The 17,094-nt window shown below is 39.8% G+C and overlaps 1 pseudogene; it reads right to left on the reverse strand.

The window, feature by feature from the left end:
* LOC133773861 (mortality factor 4-like protein 1) overlaps window positions 1–16,355 on the reverse strand; it is a 43,775-nt pseudogene extending 27,420 nt beyond the window's left edge.
* Window positions 16,356–17,094: the final 739 nt, after the last annotated feature.

Here is a 17,094-nt window from a genome sequence, read left to right on the forward strand (position 1 = left end):
CATTTCTTTATGCTTGGAATCAAGACTGTTAGTTAAGGTCTTATAAATATTTTAATACGCATATATATGAAAATTAGCATTTAAAACTACCTTTAGATTCAAAGGCAAATATTGTGTTAGCTAGCTTCAACCTAAGAAAAAAAAATAAAAATGAAAATGAATATTTTGGTAGGTTTGGGTCTTACAGTTCAGATGTGCAAATCCGCTATTTCAGTACCTGATTTCAATTCCTGACTGCAGCCCCCAACTTCAGCTTCCTGCCAATGTAGAACCTAAGAGGTAGTGGTATTGTCTCAAACAGTTGAGTTCTTGCTATTCACATGGAATAACTTTATTGCATTGCTGGCTGCTAGCTCCTGGTTTCTGGCTTTAACCCCAGTTGAGCTCCAGCCGTTGTGGGCATTTGAGGAATGAATGACCAGTGGGTTGGAGCTCTCTGTCTCTGTGTGTGTGTGTATGTCTCTCTCTCTCTGCCTCACTGCCTCTCAAATAAATAGTAAGAATAAAGTGAGCTGATCTCAGCTAAAAAAACGAATGTTTATAATTTGAATTTTTCCCCTCAGTAGTTCACATTATCAAATACAAATATTTTAGTAGTGATTAATTATGAATATAACTATGCTTTGGACATAATGATAAGGACTATGTTATGCCAGATCATAGTGAAGTACATTCATCTTGAAGTATTTCTCTGAATTCTTTATATATTAGAGAAAACTTCATCATCCAGAAAAGGTTTTGGCTCAGTTCACTCAGTTTCATAGCTTCCGTTTTCATCATCCTACCTATTAGGGAAGGTATTTCAGGCAGAAGTTCTTGCCCAAGGCCAAGGAGGTTGTGTGGGCTCAAGTACCTGCATGTTCTGAGTGAAAACACCTGGCCTCTGAAGGAGCTTATAATTAGTAACAGTTTGAAAGTTCTCCCTCTAAGTGTGGAGAAATGATCTGGGGATTAGATTGTGTATGTGTTAAGAAATGAGGAGGTGATAAAAGATGTTTGGTGCCAAGCTGTTCTGAAGACACCCACTATACTATCCCTACAGTATAAGCCATTTTACCTTTCTTTGGTCCATTCTGTTCCAGTAGTGAAAGTGAGCCATCCCTTTGAGATGGGAGGAACTGGCTTATGAGAAAAGCAGGTTTTGTGTGTGAGATCACATCCTGTACCCAGGGAGGGTGGAGTTTGCCCCAGCACTCCTTTGTGACATACCAAGCCTGAGCCTTCCCCGTATATTCAGGGTTGGATAGAATAGGATCCTGTAAGAATTAACCTTGATACATTGCCATTGGTTGAATAGTACAAGATGTTTATAATAAAATCTAAACTCTTGACAATTGTGTTAGGTCAGTAGTTTTCAACTGGTGATAATTTTACCAGCTGGTGGATAGTTTTGATGGTCAAAATGTGGGGGAAGTGATGTGACTGGCATCAGCGAGTAGAGGCTGTGGATACATTGTATAGGACACTCCACAAAACAGAATTATCTGGCCGCAAATATCAGTAATTGAGAAATTACTGATTCAGCACATTCAGTCTTAAAAGAAGCTCAGAGCAGCAGATAACACAATGTTCAGTCTCTTGGGACAGCAGACTAAACCTCAAAGCAATGTAACCTGGGTTTTGAGGGAGGTACACAGGGTTTCAGGATTGTAAGGCAAACAACCTTTAACACTGAGCAACTGAAGAAGGGCTGTCATCAGCAGGGGCCACTCAGATGACAAATGTACTGTGACATTCAGCTGCTTTCAGGGGCCACTGGGTAGCAGAAAAATAGCTCACATCACTGGGGAGTTGGCCTTTAGGAGCCCAGTCCTTGACCAAGGACTTGCTGTTTCTCCCTCTTTCCTCTGACTTCCAGGGTGTTGAGCTTCAGCCTAAGACATGTTCTCTCTCACGTTCATAGGATAGGTGCCAACTGCAGATCAGTGGTGGGAGAGTATCAATCCCAGAACTCCTTCCGAAAATAGGGCATTTTCTCCACATAAGCATCACCTGTGCTTCACAGCCTCTTATTGGGTGCCCTGAACCAAGGAATGTAAGCAGGGTGCAGAATCATGCCGATCGGCTAGAGTTGAGCCAAGCTTAAAGGGTAGAACCAGGGAAGTATGGAATTTAACCAAAAATGAGAGTAGCTACTAGAAGAAACAAAAACAGATGTTAGTGAGGCAACCGTGTCCACTACATGGGAAGAACATTCAAGGCAGCAGCGGCAGCTAGGATAGAGATAGAAAGGGAGAGGGAGCACAGCCTGTTGGAGCTGATGTGGCTGCAGATCCAGGAGGGATGATGTGAAGTGGAAACAAACGAAGTTTGAAAGGTGGGCAGGGGCCAGGTCATGCAGCAACTCAGTGACACCATAGAGACTTTATGTTGTGGATAATTCTGAACTATTAAAGGATTTTAAGGAGAGGAGTGAGAATTGTGTTTTTAACAAACATCTATAGTGATAGAGAAGAATAGAAAGGAAGAAGCTGAGACTGGGAGTAAAGAGAACTCTGTCGTTTGGGTCAACTCACCCTAATACCACTAAGCTTGAGTTTTAATATAATAATTATACTTTATGACTAAATGGATTAAGTATGATAAAATATGGAAAATGCTTCACACATACTGGGATTTAAAATGTTCTCATTTCCTCACATACCTGTGAGCACACTGGTTTTGCATTTCATCTACCCTGCTTATTGTGTGAACTTGGTTAAATCATTTACATTTAACAAGAGTCTAATTCCTTTCTAGTCCTTATCACATTATTATCATGAAGATTTAATGAGGTCGAGTTAAAAATCACAGTGTGTCTGGAAGAGTCTATAATACAAGATTTTTGTAGTTGATTTCTTGTCAGAGGGGAGATGGAAAGAGGAAAGCATGGTGAATATGTATTTTAGAGAAAAAAATCAACCAGATTTGCAGTTGATAAATTTGAAATGGAGAGTATGTTTCAGGAAGAAATTCTGGATTTTGGGGGGTGAACAACTGGATAGATATAAAAGCTTTGGAGCAGATAAAGACCAGGCTTCATTTCATGTTTTAGACATTATAAGTTTGAAATGGTGATAGAATATACTAGTTATGATACCAGAGAAGAAACTATATATGCATTCTGCAGGTTAGAGAAGTCTGCACTAGAAATACGGATATGGGAGTAGTAGTCACTCCAAGGGAATGATGAAATCAGCAAAGGAGAAAAAGAATTCATCAGAGAGAGCACAAGATATACAGAAGTCTATCATTTAGGAGCAGAATCAGGGTGGACATCAACAAAGGAGACAGAAGGAGAAGCCAGGGAGGCAGGGAATACAGTCAGGAGCAGGTCTTAGTCTAGCATTTGGGAAGAAAATTAACATAATTTTAAAGCAAATTTTCTGCTTTGACTTAACCTGAAATACTTAGGATGTAAAGGGGACATTGCTATTTTGTTGCTGTGAAAACAGAGAATTACCCTAAGAGAAACTGATACTGTTAGAACCAGAATCAGGGTCTCAGGGTCCCAACAGGTTTGCTTTGAAACAGGAAGTTAGAGAGACCCAGGCTGAATTGTTACTATCTGTTAAAGCATCATATTACTTGTCTTGGCCAAAACCAGTAAATATTAAAGAAAAAGCAATAGCAACAGCCTGGTCAGTCTGTGGTAAATTCAGAATAAACAGCAGCAAGTTTTTGGGACTGCCATTACTACTGCTCTGACTTCTACTACTTATTGGCAGTTTTGAGAGTTTTGATTAAGTTGTAGCACACAGGACCACTGATGCTACCGCTGAGGAGTATCAGTGCTATTCTGGACGCCAGTTCTCTGTGAAGACTTGTCATGGGGTGTTCTTTCCAGCTGATATGGTAAATTCACATGGGCACAGAAGTAACATGACCTGTCTTTATAACTAAAATCCATCTTAAAAGCAGGAAGTAATTCTGTGTTTGTACTCCCCAACTCCCCACAATTATTGTTTCATACTTAATGGCATGCAGTACTGTATAAAAAATCCCAAGGTCTTTATTCTTTTAAATGAAGCTCCAGGTCAAATGCTTTAAATTAGAGAACACTGAAGACAAGTGCTGTTTCTCATTCTCTCTTAATGCTTATACATCTGCTTGGAGTTGGAGACAGTTTCCTAGTAAACGACATTGCCATTTAATGTAAATTGTACACATGTGACTGGGAAACTGACTAGACTCTTTGAAAGCTTAAGTAGCACTTTGAACTAGTTAAAAGACTTTCTTTCCTGGTATTCAGAACAGTTGTTGTTCAAGCAGTGCATCTCTAACTTGTTCCTTGTGGAGAAAGTTTTCCTATGTACCCAGTTAACCTCTATTTTTCTTTCAGATCTCAACTCAGCTTCCTTGGGAGCTTCCTTGGGGAAGATGTTCCTGACTCCCCAGACAAGTGCCTATTAGGCTTTCTTACACTACTGCATGTCTCTTCTAAGGCACTTGCAAATATAGCCACAGGAAGAATTATTATGATAATATTAACATGATAAATTGTCAGAGAATACTCTTTTTTAAAGATTTATTTATTTATTTGAAAGTCAGAGTTACACAGAGAGAGGAGAGGCAGAGAGAGAGAGGTCTTCCATTCGATGGTTCCCTCCCCAGATGGCTGCAACAGCTGGAGCTGCACTGATCTGATGCCAGGAGCCGGGAGCTTCTTCCAGGTCTCCCATGTGGGTGCAGTGGCCCAAGGACTTGGGCCATCTTGTACTGCTTTCTCAGGCCATAGCAGAGAGCTGGGTCAGAAGAAGAGCAGCCGGGACTAGACCCAGCGCCCATATGGGATGCTGGCGCTTCAGGCCAGGGCGTTAACCAGCTGTGCCACAGCGCCAGCCCCAGAGAATACTCTTTGACATGAAAAGTTACCAAAAACAAAATATCAAGTTAAGACAAACAGCAAAATTCCATATGCTGTAAAATTGGGGTTTTACCTAATATGTCATAATGATAAGAAAAGACTAGAAAGTAGTGTTATGTGTGATTATTACTTCCTTCTTTGGATCTTTTCTGTAATTGCCAAGTTCATTAAAATTAGCATCTAATATGGAGAAAGGGAAACTAATACGATGTTTTTAGAAGTGTGAATTAGTTCATCCCTTAGAAAAACAGTATGGATGCTCCTCAGAAACTAGAAATAGGATTGCCAACTGATCCAGCAGTCCCACTGTTGGGTATATACTCAAAGGAAATGTATCAGAATGTCAAAAAGACATCTACAATTGCATGTTCATTGCAGCATCATTCACAATAGCCAAGATATGGAATCAACCTGCATGTCAACTGCTGGATGAATTAATAAAGAAAACATGGTATATGTACACAATGGAATACTATTCAACCAACAAAAGAATCAAATTCTGTCATTGTGGCAACATGGATGGAACCTGGAGAACATTATGTTAAGTGAAGAAAGTCAGGCACCGAAAGACAGATACCACATGTTCTCACTTAAATGTGAAAGCTGAAAAGTTGGTCTAATAACAGTAGAGGGTAAATAGGGGTCATCAGAGCCTGGGAAAGGTTTGAGGGTGGGGAGCACAGAAAGAGGATTGTTGATGGGTTCCGGGGTGCAGTTGGATAGGAAGAGTAACTTCTGATGTTCCATAGCAAAATAGGGTCGGTGTAGTTGACAACAATTGACTGTGTATTTTGAAATGGCAAGTAGAGTGGATTTTGAACATTTCGAACACCAAGAAATAATAGATGTTTGAAGTGATGGATATGCTGATTATGCTAATCTGATTCATTGTGGATTGTTTATATTTATTGAAATGTCACACTGTATCCTTAAATATGCACTTACTATGTGCCAATTGAAAGCCTAGAAATAAATCTAAAATAACGTCTAATGAATTTTCAAATAATGAATATTGTTAATTCCTATTTCAGAAATCCTTCCTTAATCCCTAAGCATTAAAACTTAGTCAACTTCTAAACCTTCTCATCTGCTTACCAAAACCACTTCATCACATGGATTTTTCCATATTCATAATCTATAAAAACTAATCATTTCCAAATGTAAACTCAATTTTCCAAATAATATTCTTTAAGATAAAGCTAAACTTAACCTCATAACTAAAATCTTCTGTTCAGGGATTTGCTAGAGCATATAAGAAAAATGTTAGATTTTATTATGAAAAAACTTCCTCAAAATAATGCCTGCATTTTGAAACTTTTAGCTGAAATACTGAGATACTTACGATTTTGTCTTGTTGTACTCTCTAAGCCTATCTAGCAAGGTCAATGGTTGATCACTGCATTTACAATAAAATGCAAACTCCTTACAGTATCGTGGGCTCTGCCTTCCTTGGCAAGCTCATTTCACACCTCTCTTCCCTACTGATGCTCCCGTTGCCTTGTTTCCTTCTGGAGGTCTTAGCAGTGGCTATTCCCTGCAAATGGAACAACTTAGTTTTTTTTTCATGTGGCTGGAACTTTGTCATAATTCAAACATTATTTCTCAAACATTGCATACTGTTGATTATTCTACTTGTTTTTGTTGTATTTTTCTACTTTCTAAACTCTTAGCACACTCTATTTTGCTTAAATTTCTTTTTTTATTTATTTGTTTAAAGATTTATTTATTTATTTGAAAGAGTTACAGAGAGGGAGAGGCAGAAGCAGACAGAAGGAGGGGGGGGGGAATCTTCCATCTAATGGTTTACTCCCCAGATAGCTGCAACAGCCAGGGTTGGGCCAGGTCTCAGCCAGGAGCCCGGAGCCAGGAGCTTCATCTGTATCACACATATGTGTGACAGGAGTCCAAGTACTTGATCTATCTGCTGCTGCTTTCCCAGGTCGACTGGTAGGGAGCAGGATCGCAAGTGGAGCAGCGGAGACTCATTCAGGCAGTGGCGTTACCTACTATGCAACAGCACTGGCAGGGCTCCATGTTTTACTTATTTAACTACTTACTTGTTATCCCCAACAGAAAGTGAGTACCAAGAGAAAAAGGACCGCACTCTTTTCCTTACCTCTCTTTGTATAGTGCTGATACTATTGTGGGGTGGAGAATACATAGATATGCAACAAATATTTATTGAATATGTAAATAAAGGCAAGTTGCTTCAATCCCATCCATCCTTTTCCCCCACACCCCTAACACCCAGATTATAAAAACTTGAATTTAAAAATTTTGTAGGTTCAGATGCCAATGAAATTTAAGTTATTTCTGAAGCTTAGCCAAAATATTTTCAGTTTCAAAGAGAATACAGTTTGGTTTAAAGTTCCCATAAAACAAATACAGGAGGCAGATTAAATCCAACCATTGAAATACATTTCTAAATACTTCTATTAGTAAGGAAGTCACAGGACTCCATAGAAGTTCTAATATTTATTCTAAAACTTTGTTTTACAATTCATTTTATATGTTTTTATTTTAGAGCTACATGTACAGATTTGCAGATAAAAGTCTTCTTTTTATCTTTATCACCTGCGAATATATTCCTATTTAGAAATACACACCCATAGTTGTCTCAGTTTCTACATGGCATGATTTATGCCTACACTGATAACTTTTTTGTGACCTCTGATTGGATATATCTTTTATTTATTTGTTCAACTACATGGGATTTTTCCGTCATAAAGGAAGCATTAGGGATTTTCCATGCTTTAGTCTTCAAACATTTCCCTTTAAATTTCTCATAATTACATAATTGCAACATGGGATGGCCCCATGACCCCTTTTTCGAAATGACACATTAGAAAACACCTGGCAAGGCGTGTCCTTGGGGTCACTGAAGTCCTTCTCCATGCTTGGTGACTCACAGGTAACATTTTAGACCTGAATCCCTGTAGAGGAGAAGCTATGCAACCTAGCATTACTTTAACTATGAAATTGTCTTGCAACTATAGCTGTCTTGGCAAAATTCCTTCTTCCTTTTTATGCAAAATATGCTAGTTTTTAGTTTCCTATGACACCCTAGGCTTTGTGTCAACATACTTTATAATATGATGACTTAATATATGTTGAAATACAACGTCTGCTTGACTTAGCAGATGTCACGTTCCATGTTAACTCTTTTAGAAGTTTTCAAAAAGTAAACTTTACAGGGAGGATGTGGTGTTGGAAATTCCCATCAAAATTAGGGGCTTAATGAGAAATTTTGAAAGTAGTGGATGATTCTATTACCTCTGACTATAAAAATAGTTTGTACCATGCATTTCTTTATATTTCTTAGAAAAAAACCCTAACATAACGAAGATTTAATAAGGTTCTAAAACTTGAACAATAAAATCCTTGTGATTAACATTATTACAAATAAATCCACCTATGGTGTACATTGAGCCCTTAAGCATGGAAACTAGCTTAACATTCTTTTCTTAACTTACATAAAACTTCTCCCAAACTCTAGTTCCTTCAGGAGTAAAATGAGGATAAGAGAGTCTTCAGAACTTGATATAAGGTTTGTTAATGAGCCTGGCAAAGGGGTGATTAGAGGTGAAATTGTTGGTCCTGCGTGAATGTGCTGAACGGCCTCACAAGCCTCCAGGCTTGTTCTAGCCCCTTTGAAAACTGACTGGGGAGCCCACAACCATTAGCGGTCCAGAGTTCAGGCACTATCCAGGGACTTCACAGCATAAAAGGACTTGGGGAGCAAAAGAAGTAGTCATGTGATGAATAAAGTGGTCAAGCAGTTCAAAGTCATTAAAAAGACTAAGTTTAGAATGTGAACCATTTCCTGGTGTCTATAGAGAATTATTTCTCCGGTCTTTAGAACTTTAAAACATATGTCATGATTCTCCAGGCGAGGGCTGTAGTTTGCTTTTTTTTTTTTTTTTTTCCGAACAGTTTTGTCCTGAGACATTTGATGGTTCTAGTGCTTCCAAGACTGCATTTTAGTAAATTTTGTGTATGGTCACTTTTTGCTTATTTAGCTACTGCTCAGTGTTTAAGTATCCTGACTCTTTGATCATCATTTGTTCTATATTGCTAATCATGCTAATAAGTCATTTCAACTAAATCACAGTCATGGAATAAAGATTTAAATTTCAAGCAGTTTATTCTGCTAATTATTTGTGGATGTAGCTTTTGGTTTAACTTGTGAAACAGTCACTTATTTGATTGGCTTACCAGTAACTGCACTCCCCCTCCCTGCCATCTTCTAGCAACTTTCCACTCTCCTTTTCCAGACATGGTCCCTCCCTTCCCCATGAAAACTGTGCTGTTCTTGTTTTTAGATCCTGCCTTCTGGCCATAGTTGTTAGATGGCAAGTGGCCATTTGACTAAAATTGGTTCAAAAGAAATAAAATATTAAGCTGTAAAAGGAGAGAGAACAGTGACTTACTGGACACCTAGACCTCAGCTCTGTGCTCTGGTGGCAGCTGTTTTTAGTGACATTGATCTAGAACCAAAACAGTAGGGGTGGTGGCCAAGAGGAGAGATGGAGGTTGGGGTTGGGGGAGAAGGAGAAAGAGAGAGAGAAATAAAAAGAAAAGAGAAGCAAGAGAAGAGAAGAGATTGGAGAGAGGAATGGTGAGAGAAGAATGAAACAGTTTCTGAGAGACAAGCACCGCTGCTGGTTGCAGAGACTCCTGACTGAGTCCTCGTTCCAGTTCTCTTGTCCTTATGTACAGTGATGCAGCCCAGGCTGCTAGTAATGCCTGTTTGACTTGAGTCAGTTCAATTACTTTTCACCAAAATAATTATACTTACTACCATCTAGGCACAGACAATTCAATTATAGTGACACCCTAGTCACTATTTATACCATTCCTGTTATCCATAGAAAATTCAGATTGTACTTTTTTATTTTAAAAATATTTTATTTATCTATTTTTTTGATGGGCAGAGTTAGACATAGAGAGAGAGAGAGAGAGAGAGAGAGGAAGAATGAGAGAGAGAGAGAGAGAGAGTTCTTCTTCCATTGGTTCACCCCCAAATGGCTGCCACGGTTGGTGCACTGCGCCAATCCAAAGCCAGGAGCCAGGTACTTCCTCCTGGTCTCCCATGCGGGTGCAGGGCCCAAGCACTTGGGCCATCCTCCACTTCTCTCCTGGGCCATAGCAGAGAGCTGGACTGGAAGAGGAGCAACCGGGACAGAATCTGGCGCCCCGACCAGGACTAGAACTGGGGGTGCTGGCGCCACAGGTGGAGGATTAGCCTAGTGAGCCTCAGCGCTGGCCTATTTTATTTATTTTAAAGCAGAGTTTTACACACACACACACACAAACACAGAGAGAGAGCGAACGAGAGAGAGATCGATCTTCCATTTGCTGGTTTATTCCCCGAGTGACCACAGTGGCCAGGACTGGGCCATGCCAAAGCCAGGAGTCAGGAGCTTCATCTTGGTCTCCCAAATGTGTGGCAGGTGTCCAGACACTTGGATCATCTTCTGCCTCCTTTCCAAGGCCAATTCCCAGGAGCTGGATCAGAAGTGGAACAGCCATGACTTGAACTGGTGCCCATAAGGAATGCTGGAACTGTAGATGGCAACTTAACCTGCTATGTCACATGCTGGCTGCCAGGTTTATTTTTCACAGCTAGCATTTAATGTTTAAGTAAAGATCACTTTAGTAGGCTCAGTGTACAAAAAATCCTAGATAAGCTATTTGAGGGTTTAATATTTTTAAAAGAATTTATAAAAATATTAAGTGTATCATCTGAACGTTGTATAATAAAAAAAGAAAAGGAGGCATCCCAGAAGCAGAAAGCAGCAGGAAGAAAGGCAGAAAGGTACAAAAGTGAATGGCATGTACAGAAAATGAAGAGTAGACGCTTCACTAAAATGCAAGAAACTTGAGAGAGACGATGGTAGAAAGATTGGTTGGAAACAAATTGTAAAAGGTCATGAGCCATGGAAATTATTAAAGGTTTTAACCAGTCGAGTGACATCCATTTTTTTGGTTTTAGAAGTAATTTTGGATAATGTTGAAAGATGTATACAAATGAGAAGATATTGGACAATAATTATTGATTAATTGATATATGATGAGTGATTCAACAAGATTACAGCAGTGGAGCTAGGGAGAAGGACTGTGTTCAGAGTCACTTTGGAAGTATAATCAGTGTGGTGTAACAACTGAATGTCACGAGTCTGATGTTGAGTGTGAGAGAAAGAGGCTCTCAGATGGGGAAATAGATGATGGCAGTGATAGAGACAGGAATATAGACCTGAATAAATAAGGAAGGGAAATGTGTTTTGGACATGTTGAACTGAAATATTTTGAGTTCACCCAAGTTTACATATACAATAGGTGGTTAGAAAATACCGTAATGATTATTTCCCGGTTGTAAAAATGATAAGCACTAGAAAAATAGACACCACAATCATTACCCTCATCTCAGAAACAATAAAGTAGAAAGAAAGCCAAAAGTTTGACTGAAATAGTGCCAAATAACCAGCTCTCAGGACAAGGAATTGAAAACAGAGATATCCCAGTAGTCAGGCAACAAGGGCTCTTCAGGATGTTCTGCAAGAGCAAGGGTTCGAGGACACACTAGACATCCTAGGCTGTCTTTTAAGGAGAATTTCCCTTTTTCTGTGGAGCAAAAATCTTTGTTTGGGGGGCCTATCATCTGGGTTCCCTGTAGATTTACATGTATGCTATCATCTCTAAGACAAAACTGGCGGGGGGGGGGGGGTGGCGCTGTGGCATAGTGGGTAAAGCTGCCACCTACAGTGCTGGCATCCCATATGGGTGCTGGTTCAAATCCTGGCTGCTCCTCTTCTCATCCAGCTCTCTACTAAAGCCTGGGAAAGCAGTAGAAGATGGCCCAAGTCCTTGGGCCCCTGTACCCTGCGTGGGAGACCCAGAGGAAGCTCCTGGCTTCTGGCTTCAGATTCGCCCAGCTCTGGCCACTGCCAGCATTTGGGGAGTGAACCAGTGGATGGAAGACCTCTCTCTGTCTCTCTGCATCTGCCACTCTGTAATTCTACATTTCAAATAAAGAAATAAATCTCTGAAAAAAAAAGGACTAAGTTAGAAAGATCCAAGGAATCAATTTCTGTAAGTGGCTGGGGAGCTATCCAAGACAGACCTCTGCTGAGAGAAGAGGAAGTCAACCCCAATTAAAACGTCATTGTCAGGGTGGGTGTTTGGCACATCAGTTAAGGTGCTCCTTGGGACACCTGCACCCATATTAGAGTGTCTGGGTTTAAGTTCTGACTCTGCTTCTGATTCTAGCTTCTTGCTAATGAGCACCCTGGGAGACAATGGTAATAGCTCCAGTAGTTGGGTGCCTGCCGCCCACGTAGGAGACCTGGATTGAGTTCTAGCCTTCTGGCTCTGTACTGGCTCAGCCCTAGCTGTTGTAGGTATTTGCTGAGTAAACCAGCAGATGAAAATCTCTCTCTCTCTACCTTTCAAAGAGATTAACATTTTTATAAAAACTCAAAAGAATAAAAATGTGTCATTAATGGAAGAATAATTCTGAGTAAGGCTGTGGCTATATTCCTCAGCTTGTCCCTTTATTTTATCCTTGCCCAAAGAGACTTAGGACAGAGCTCCCAAAGAGGAGATATAAAAATAAGGGATTTAAGAACTTGAGAGGACAGGCAGCACTTGCACATCCCCTGTGCAGCAGAGTATGGCAAACTGTGCGTTCAGGGAGGTTTCCCTCCTGTGCAGCAGAGTATGGCAAACTGTGCATTCAGGGAGGTTTCCCTCCTGTGCAGCAGAGTATGGCAAACTGTGCGTTCAGGGAGGTTTCTCTCCTTGTGGTTGAGTTATGGACAAGGAGCAACTGGAAAAGGGAAAAGCAGGATAGAGTGTCACACTAAGAGACAACAACAGTAATGAGGGAGGAGAAGAGGAAACCTTGTGGTCCCAGAGAGCTAATGATGAACAATGGTAAACCCTGATGCCTCTAGGTACATATTGGGAGAATCTGGAGTCCCTACATCTGTGGCTGAGGCACAGGCTTAGAAAAGTGCTGTTGCATTATTATTTTTGATAGTACTTTTTCTACCTTTGTTTATTCTGCAGAAATGTCTTAATTACTGTATTTAAAAAATCTAGATGCTACTGTCATAGACTCAAATTAAATAAAAAACCACAGTGCAACCACTACTGAATTCAGGAGAGATTTTTTTAAAAAATATTTATTTATTTATTTGAGAGACAGAGTTAGAAGGGGGGAGAGAATCAGAAACAGAGAGAGAGAAAGAGAGAGAGAGAGAGAGAAAGAAAAGAGAGAGAGAGAGAGAGAGAGAGAGAGAGAGAGAGAGAGATCCTTCACCCACTGATTCAGTCCCCAAATGGCTGCAACAGCTGGAGCTGGGCCGATCTGAAGTCAGGAACCAGGAGCTTCTTCCTAGTCACTCATGCAGGTGCAGGGGCCCAAGCACTTGGGCCATCTTCTACTGCTTTCCCAGGCCATCAGCAGGGAGCTGGATCAGAAGTGGAACAGCCAGGACTTGAATCAGCACCGATATGGGATACCAACACTGCAAGTGGTGGCTTAAGCTGTTACACCACAGTGCAGGCCCACTCAGGAGGGATTTATAATAAACAATTGATGTATTCCCTAGAAATTCTACTCTGGATAAAAGAAAAAAATGGACTTTCTTATTCACAGCCCTTGTTTCAGGGTTGCATTGCTGGAAATGTATCTCCTCATTCAATGAATGAGAATCGTTAGTATTAAATCTCATTGTCTGTGGCATGTCTCTGGGAACACAGTTCCTTGATCAAGAGTCTTATGTGTTTGTAACTGTTTAGTGAGATTTACACACACAGTTTGAGTAACTCCTTCAGCAACTCTGTATATAAAGTATTCTTTCATTCATGTTAGAGATGGATAGGGGATTAGCAAGTGAAATCCCACCTACAGTCACACAAAGAATAGGGCAGGAACCAAGCCAAGTTTATTCAGCAGCCAAGGAAGCCATTAGAGGTAGCTCAAGTACATCGAAAATGAAATCTACCACATTTTACTCTTTTTAAAAAGATTTATTTATTTACTTGAGATTCAGAGTTACAGAAAAAGAGAAGGAGAGGTAGAGAGAGAGGTCTTGCTTCTGCTGGTTCACTCCCCCAAACAACTGCATTGGCTGGAACTGGGCTAATCTGAAGCCAGGAGCCAGGAGTTTCTTCCGGTCCCCACACAGGTGCAGGAGCCCAAGTACTTGGGCCATCTTCTGCTTTCCCAGGCCATCACCAGGGAACTGGATTGGAAGTGAAGCAGCTGGGACTCAAGCTGGTGCCCATATGAGATTCTGGCACCACAGGCAGACACTTAACCTACTAAGCTACAGTGCCAACCCCCACATTTCACTCTTTACAGTGTTCTGAGATGAGATTCTTCATTATTCTGATTTACTGGAAGCATCAAATTCTATGAATTTTTTTTATTTATTTGAAAGACAGAATTACAGAGACAAAGGGAGACACACACACACAAACAACAGGATTGTATTTATTTATTGTTTTGCAGTGCAGTATTCCATAGTGTATATATACCACACTTTCTTTATCCAGTCTTCAGTCTATGTACATCTAGGTTGATTCCATATCTTAACTATTGTGGATTGAGCTGCCATAAGCATGGGTGTACAGAACACTCTTTCATTTTCTGATTTCATTTCATTTGGGAAAGTTCCCAGGCGTGGGATGGCTGGGTCATATGGTGGGTCTATGCTGAGATTGCTGAGGTAGCTCCACTGTTTTGCACTGTGGCTGCAGAGGTTTACATTCGTACCAACAGTGGATTAGGGTAACTTTCCCCCCATTTCCTCACCAGTGTTTGTTGTTTGTTGACTCTGTATGAGAACCATTCTAATTGGGGTGAGGTGAAACCTCATGTCGTTTTGATTTGCATTTCCCTGACATTGAGTGAGCCTGATTATTTTTTCACATGTTGTTAGCCATTTGAATTTTCTCTCTTGAAAAATATCTGTTCAACTTCTTTGTCCATTTTTCAACCGAGTTGTTTGTTTTGCTGTTGTTGAGTTTCTTGATCTCTTTATATATTTTGGTTATTAATGCTTTATCAGAAGTTAATTGAAAATAGATCTTAATGAAAAATAAGAATGGGAATAGGAGAGGGAGGAGGAAGAAGTCTGGGAGTGTGGGTGGGTACAGTGGGAAGAATCAGTATATTCCTAAAGTTGTTAAACATTCAAAAAATCCTTTATCAGTTGCATAGTTTGCAAATAATTTCTCCAATTCTGTCAGTTGCCTCCTTGCTGAGTGTTTCTCAGCTATCTAATCCCATTTGTCAATTTTGGCTTTGATTGTCTGTGCCTCTGGAGTCTTTTCCAAGAACACTTTGCCTATGCCAATATTTTGCAGGGTTTTGCCAATGTCCTCTATATTCTGTTCCATTGGTGTACATGTCTATTTTTGTACCATTACCAGGCTGTTTTGATGGTAACTGCCCTATAGTATGTCTTGAAATCTGGTGCTGTGATGCCTACAGCTTTGGTTTTGTGTATAAGATTGCTTAACTGTCCAGGGTCTCTTGTATTCCATATGAATTTCATTATCATTTTTTTCTATATCTGAGAAGAATATCCCAGGTATTTTGATCGGTATCACATTGAATCTGTGTATTGTTTTTGGTTATGTGGACATTTTGATAGTGATTCTTCCAATACATGAACATGGAAAGTTTTCCATTTTTGTGTCTTATATTTATTTCTGATGTATTGTTGTATTCAATTAGGTAGTATTTTGTTGAGGATTTCTGCATCTTTGTTCCTCAGGGATATTGGTCTATAGTTCTCTTTCTCTGTTTTAGGAATTAAGGTGATGCAGGCTTCATAACAGGAGTTTGAGAGGATTTCCTCCCTTTCAACTGTTTCGAATAACTTGAGAAGAATTGGAATTATTTCTTTAAATGTCTGGTAGAATTCAGCAGTCTTCATAGTATTTTATCACATCCATTTGAGGTGGGCCCAGCAGATGACAAACTGTTAAACGTTAATGTAAAAGCTGTCCTTATTTATATGAGTCAGTTGGGAAAATGTTTAGTATTACACCACACCCTGAAGGTTAATAAACTGGGGCAGAGTTAGACCAGGTTAAGTGCTGAATTCCAGACTGAGCAAGGAAGCAGAAGAATGACATGAGAAAATTTGTCATCAGTTTGGGAAAACAGTAGTGTCCCCCTACCCATTGTTTATCTTTGCAAGTTTTAGTTATCTACAGTTAACTGAAGTCCAAAAATACTAATGGAACTTTCTAAAAATGAACAATTCATAAGTTTTAGTGAACATCATTCTGAGTAGTGTGATACAATCTCACACCATCCTACCCTGTCCCACCCGGGATGTGAGTCATCCTTTTGTCCAGCATGTCCACACTGTATACGTTACCTGCCCAGCATCATTGCAACCTGACGACCAGGATCATCTGAAGCAGAAGATCCTGCTCCCCATGCATCATCAGAAGGCTGGGAGTAGTCTAATGGTGTCCAGGTCATTCATGTCTCTTCATTTCATCACATAGACATTCTATCATCTCACATCAACACAAGAAAGGTGAGTACATCACAATAAAGTATTTTTAGAGAGACAGATGGAGAGAAAGATCACATTCCCATAACTTTTTTAGAGCACATTGTTATAATTGTTCTATTTTATAGTTAGTCATTGTTGTTAATCCCTTATTGTGCCTAATTTATAAATAAAACCTTTTCATACATGATATATATAAGAGAAACATTGTATATATTGGCTTCTGTACTATCTGTGGTTTCAGGCATCCACCTGCTGTTTTGTAATATATCACTTTATATGAGGAGAGAGGACTGTAATCTCTTTTGATGCTTTCCAAGGAGGAAAGAAAAAATGGGAAATCAAAGAGAACTATATGAACAGCTACATCTAGTAATAACAAAATCAGGTTGTTTAAGTAGTATCCAAGAAGTCACAGTAAAATTAGAGAAAAATAAATGAGGAAAGTGATAGATAAAAGGGGAAGAAATTACGGTTCACTATCTCAATTTCATCCTAAAAGATAATTTGATCTCTTCTATTTCCTTTTTGTTTTTAAAATCATATTGGATTTCGGGGGGCGGAGCCAAGATGGCAGATAGTGAGGACGTGCGCCGATAGTCTGGGAAAATTTAGTTTCATAAAAGTGGAATTACTGTAGCCTCAGGAAAAGACTCAAGAAAAAAACTGCAGAGGAAACGCTTCCGGATCTAGTGGATGTGACAC

The sequence above is a fragment of the Lepus europaeus genome, chromosome 14, assembly GCF_033115175.1.
Source record: "Lepus europaeus isolate LE1 chromosome 14, mLepTim1.pri, whole genome shotgun sequence".
Classification (NCBI taxonomy): Eukaryota; Metazoa; Chordata; class Mammalia; order Lagomorpha; family Leporidae; genus Lepus; species Lepus europaeus.